A 6,757-nucleotide genomic window follows, 5' to 3' on the forward strand; every position below is an offset into this window, starting at 1 on the left:
AATAAGGTGGATTGAATCATTTACCCAATAATGGCAGAAAGCATAGCTATTGATCATGACTTATGAAAATTTTGCATGTTAAATTAGACATGAATACCTATAGTTACTGAAAGCAGGGACAGAAATGACAAATCTTTAAAAAGGCCATCTTTTAAATCCATAGCAAAAATATGGCAGTTTTGAGGGACTATGGATGGAGAGTGAACTCCAGGTATGGTCATTAAACACCTTTTCAAAAAGTCAGTTTTCACTGTCTTATTTTTGAGAACTGTATAATATTTAGTCAAAATTAAATGGCCTTTAAAAATATTTACCATTTTCCCTATTATAACAATTAAAGTTAGAGCTAAATTTAAAACAAAAACATCTTTCTCATATACAATTAGATTTAAATATTTGTTTTGAAAACGCCTTTTTACCTTGTAGAAATGACTGGACTATTAGCTCCCTTTAAAGAACTTTAGAATGACTCTTCCTGCCCAATACATGCAAATGAAAAATATTTTCACCCCAAGTCAACAAGGAATGAATTACTCTTATTCAACAGGGATGATTCAAATCCATGCAGGTTGCTGAGCAAGACCTTGATATTATTTATTGTTCATTATCCCTAAATAATTTCAACTTTCTTTTTTGTCGACTGCAGACATTACAAATATTTTCTTCCACATCCCATTTCTAATATACTAACATTTTTCTTTCACATGGACACAATAAGGTGAAGGAACAATTATGTAGTTCTGGGATGTATCACTCTCTTGCAACCCCAGGATCAAGCACCACCCAAAAGACACAACTTTTAGCTGCCATTTCTGCTCTCAAATAATTCTCTAACTTTTCAATTTACTAACCTACACATGCTCTTGGCTCAAGCCTACCCGCTATTGTTTGAAGCCACATTGGTTTATTTCTCATTCATTTTTAATACCCATATTTACTTTACTTAAAGCCTCCTTCAGCAATGAAATCACCGTTTTTATTTCAAAACATATATTCTCATACAGTATTACCTGAAGTCCACAGAAGAAAATCATCATACTAACTGTTGACATGTATTGCCACATGTATAAGCTCAACAATTCCAGTTACTGGGCTCCATCATGTTGAAGAGAAGTCAGACCCCAGGCATTCATCCTAATTACCTTTGGCAAATCAAAGTAACTTATACTAACTCCTTTGGTTATTTAAAATTGGCTAATACACATATTAATGCCTCTTAGACTTTGGTTTTGCCACTGCTCAAACAGAAAAATTTGTTCAAACCATTTAAGGCACTTGTTACAAGTCAAACCACACAGTTGCCCTCTTTATGTATCTAATCTTCTATTTCTTTTTGCCAGTTTTGGGAATTTTATGTCTCTCCTGACTTTTGTTTTAACAAAAAGTACAAGGTACACATATGCTAACTCATTTATTACATATATATATATATATATATATATATATATATACCCACACATAAACAAAAAGGGGGAATTAAGTACTAATGCCTCAGGAACAAATTGTACTTAAAATCTTTAAAAACAACTTTTTTATTTTCATTGTTTCAATGTACATTTTTAATTGGTTTTTTTGTGTACTCCATACATCTTAATCATATTTATTTTTTAATATTTTATTTATTATTTTTATTTTATATGTGTGCATGTATTGCTTGCATGTATGTAAGTGCACCCAAGTCATGCAATGCTCACTGAGGACAGAAGAGGGCGTCGGAGCCCCTGGAGCTGGAGTTATGGACAGTTGTTAGCTGCAATGTGGGTACTGGGATTCAAACCCAGGTCTTCTGCAAGGATAGCCAGTGTTCTTAGCTGCTGAGTTATCTCTCCAGCCCATCTTAATAATATTTGGACACTCATTTGTAACCTACATATCCCACACAGGATTTCATGCATTCTGTCATATATATTAAGGCCTATTAAGTCAAGTTAGTGTACCCAGATGTCCCGCAGTGCAAGTTCATTAACTGGAGTCTAGTCAGCCTATCCAGAGTCTCTCTCTTAAGAAAGATCAACTTTTCCTCACCCAGCAGTAATCAGCTGTCAATAGTTCTTCAACTAAAGTTGGAGCCTGTTACCCATTTCCTCAGTTCTGTGCTGGGTTTTTGTCTGATTGAGTTTGCATAGGTCTTGTGCATGCCGTCATCATTGCTATAAGTTCATAGGAGTAAAGTCCCGGGAGCCTAGAAGACTCTGTTTTATTATGATCTTGCACAAACACTGATTTTTATACTTGAAATGTATAAAATTATTCCTTTCAATATTTTCCCCTACTGTCTTAAGGAGAACCATTTAAAAAAATGTTTCATCTAAACCTATGGTTTTGTACAAACTAAGTTAAGGGCCAACTGATGACTGAATCTGCTTTTTCTCATTAATTGGAGCTGACTTCCCATCTGTTCTCTCTCTTACAGGCCTCCCTGGATCACAGAGTGACTGGTAAAGCCATAGTAGGAAACACCCTGGAAAGAGAGACTTTTCCCTGAATTTTAACTGCATGAATAGCTGACCTGTTTGTTTGCCTTCTCCTTGCAGTGCTGTTCTTTCTGAGTCATACTTTCTGGAGAATTGTCTATGTCCATATATCATAAATCATATATATATATGTGTGTGTGTGTGTGTGTGTGTGTGTGTGTGTGCATATCCATGAAATTAAAAAGAGGACCGTGGGAAAGGAAAAACAAATCTTGTGAAAAAGAGATGGGAAAAAGAGAAGGTAGTGGAATACATATGATTTGAAAGGAAAAGTGGAAGCTATTAGGAGAGAGAAGGGGAACCATGATGAGGGGAAGAGGGAGCATGAGAGAGAGCAGTAGGACAAGTGGATAAATTAGAATAAAGTATAATAAGACAGATGTGTGAAATGTCATTATGAATCCCTTTGTTTTTAAGCTAACTTAAAAAATACTTAATTTTTTCTGATTTTCCAAGACGCTTGTTATTGTAACTTGTCTCACAGCTGAATAAAGCTTACAGTTACTTTTCTCTGTCAGCAATATGCATAGCACCTTCTGGTACTGTGAAAACTAGTCAGGAGAGAGGTAGCTTCAAGATCAGTACCAGCTTGACGTCTCCTTTTTTTCATCTGTCGCTGGGTATATTGTGTCTTCAGCAATAGGGTCTTACTGTGCAGTTCAGTTGGGAAACCAAGTGCCATAGTAATAGCCACTATTGCATGACAGTCTATGGGAGCTCTTAAACAGACCTATAACAACCAGTGAGATAGATGAAGTAAAAGGAGGGAATCCATTCCTGACATTGGGCCTTTCATCTCCCAGCCTGGTGTCTAGTAGGGCCATTGAACCTCTCTTATAGGGTAGCTACATTTAAACGCTTTTTATGTTTTATGTGAATATATTGAAGGAAGCTTCTGTAGTGGTTTCCATCTGACTCTCAAGTGCCTTGAGTGTTAGTTATCCCTCCTCTTACTCTCTTCTGCCCTAACCTTCCATCTCCACCCCACTAAACCCACCCTATGCATTATTCTCCTTTCCCATGTACATCACAGCATTCTGTCTCCCCTCCCATGAACCATCCCCCATGGCTCCTTATCAATTTCCTGATCTCTAAAGACTGAAATCTAGCATCCACTTATGAGTGAGAACACACAATGTTTCTCTTTCTGGACATGTGTTACCTCACTTAGGATGCTTCCAGCTCTATCCATGCAATAATGTCACAAATATGGGAGTAACCAACCATGCTCAAATTAAATTTAAGGTCCTCACAACAGGAAGTTTGTACCTGACATGGTTACCAGGGCTGAGAACTTGTCACAGGCCATGTGGGTCAACATTATCTTTTTGCTAAATAGATATAGTATTAAATTGAATCATAATGATTTATTGTTATAGCCATAGATTAGTGCATCTCTCAACTCTCACCAGAGAAGATTTTTCTGATAATACATGAAATTAACAGAGATCTACAACTGGTGGGGTGTTTGGTATGAAATACACACACACACACACATATCAATTTAAAAAATGAGTTATATTTGAGGAAGAAGCATAAAAATCTGCCTCATGTTATAGTAGATATAAAAAACATTACCATTGAAATCTAACTGATGACTTTATATATATGCTCCAGTGCCAAGGATCTCAAAAACTAACCTACTGTGACTAGTAATAATCATATACACAGAGATTAGAGATGCATGTGCAAACATCTAAGTGTTAGTTGCATTAAAAAAGAGTCTTTCTGTATGAAACAGTATATTTTTAAATGACATGGAGATTTTTTAAAAAATTAAAACCTCATTCAATTTTATGTCTTATAGGGTTCATACTGAGTACAATAATGTATAACTGTATTAATTCAATACTGTGAACCTAAAAATTTACAGCCAGTTTTGAAAGAGGTGCATGTTTGCTCTGGAAACTGTTTTTGACCCTGTCAATGCTGTTGTAATGAAATGCTTCTACTAATTACATGGTTATTAAACACATTTTTAAAAATGGAATAAGAAACTTCAGAGTACTCAGCCCTAACTGGGACAGCTATACTGCACTCTCCACCCCACCCCTCATGCTTTAGTTCTTAATTCAGAACAGGGTGGAAATACTGTAAGCACCAGAGATGGTAGATGAATGCTAGGAAAGTATGTTGTCTGGAAACCATGTGTAGTTGAACATATGAACCGACAGCCCTGTGACAGCATGCACAAAAACTGTGCAAACCTGAGCTACCCAGTGTACCAACATGGATAAAGGAGGTGGTCAGAAAACCCCAGCCCAAGCATAGAATATTTTGGCAATTGATAGATACAGGGAAAAGTGTCAGTTTTCCCTTCTGGTGTGTCACTGGGTCAGTTGACCAGGCTCTAGGAGATAGACACACACCAGAGCACTTGGGAAACATAAATTAAAAAGACAAATAAAAATAGAGAGCATGAAATCAGGGAACCAGTAGGAAGCTGGGAGTAAAGAGGGGAAGGGTCTAAATATGATCAAAATAAATTCTTTGAAATTCTCAAATCAATAAAAATATTTTAGTAACTATTTTGAAATACTAAATTTAGACATTCCTATGCATGCCTTCATACCTTTACTACAGATGTATATACATGCCAATAAATGGTCAGATGATCTGAATAGATGTTCCTCCAAAGAATAATGACGATGACCAAATGTCTATGAAATGTTTTTCAAAGATGTTAATTATCAAAGAAATTTATAGCATTTGTGACTGGGCAAGTCATTGAGTAGCTTCCTTAGTCTAGCTATGTGATAATTTTATTTGTGAGTTAATTCAAATAAAGTGATTTTATTTTAAATATTTTGGGACTATGGACATGGCTCAATTAAGAGTTCATACTGCTCTTGGGGAGAACATAAATATATAAATCTGGTTATCAGCATCCACACTGATAGCTCACAACTGCCTTTAAGTCCAGTTCCAAGGATACCAGACACCTCTGGCTACCATGGGCACTTATACTCACATGAAGATACACACATACACAGTTAAAGTAAAAAAATATTTTTAACATATTTTTAAGAAATGTAAATGAATACCAAAATGAGAGGTCATTTTACCCCATCAAGATAGCTAGCAGCAATACTCAAAAATAGCAAATCCTACAAAGCCATGGAGAAAAGAGAGTTCTTACATGCTTTTGTAGGGAATGTCCACTAACAAGTTATAAAGAACAGTATGGAGACTACTCAGAAAACTAAAAATAAGCCTACCATATGATCAACCCATCCCACTTGGGGAATATACACTAAGGTAATGAAATCAGAATATCAAAAATATCTTCATTCACTCATGAATTCATAGCATTTGGAATACCCCAAATATGAAATAAGTCTAAGTGTCTGTAAGTGGATGGATAAATCTAATTATACATATATTAAGATATTAGAATATTTTATAGCCATAACAAAATTAAATTCATATACTTGCAGCCAAATGCGGGAAATCTGAGGGCATTATGCTAAGTGAAAAAAGTCAGATCAGAAAAAAATAAGGTGATTCCGGTCATATGCTACAATAAACTAACCCAGTTTACTTGAAAGTAAAATAGTAAATTTTAGAGGTGGGGAAAGATAGTGCAGGGGTGGGGTACAAGGAAGTTAGATGTTGAGCACCAAAGCACAGAGTCAGGAGGAGGGATAATTCTAAAGTTCTGTAGTGCAGTGAGGTGACCACAGTTCATAGCAACCCATTATCTGTCACATGAAGAACTAGAGGAGAAGCTTGAGGCCAGAGAGCTAAGGAAATGCGGAGAGGGATTTTTTTCACTGTGAATTATGAACATTTACAGAAATATCACACTATACACTACAAATATGTAAAAACTCTTGAACATTGTATATAAATGATGAAATAACAAATATTTGGGCAGCATGTCAGTCTCAGTCATGCAAACCTTTTCTTCATGTATCTCATGTCATGTTTCCTCCAGCACTGTCATGGTGGTTTGTCTGGGTACACAGAAGCCAGGACTGATGTTTTCTGATGTTAGGGGTCACAATTAATTTTCCTTTTCTTCGAAATAAAGATATTTATTTTGAAAGTTGTCACAGTTACATATTTTTGTTACCACCTATGCAACAGGTTAAATATTTCTTTAGCTATTATAATTTTTATCTATAAATACACAAAATAAGCAGGCATATCATCAAATATACTTCATTCACAAGTTATTATATTAGATATACTTTTACATTATAAATGCAACACACAGTCATTAACATTTCAGTAGTGGAAAGAGATTTATAAGAAACAAAATGTTTTGTGGATTGATATCA

Source organism: Nannospalax galili, unplaced genomic scaffold (assembly GCF_000622305.1).
Source record: "Nannospalax galili isolate Female #2095 unplaced genomic scaffold, S.galili_v1.0 scaffold936, whole genome shotgun sequence".
Taxonomy (NCBI): domain Eukaryota; kingdom Metazoa; phylum Chordata; class Mammalia; order Rodentia; family Spalacidae; genus Nannospalax; species Nannospalax galili.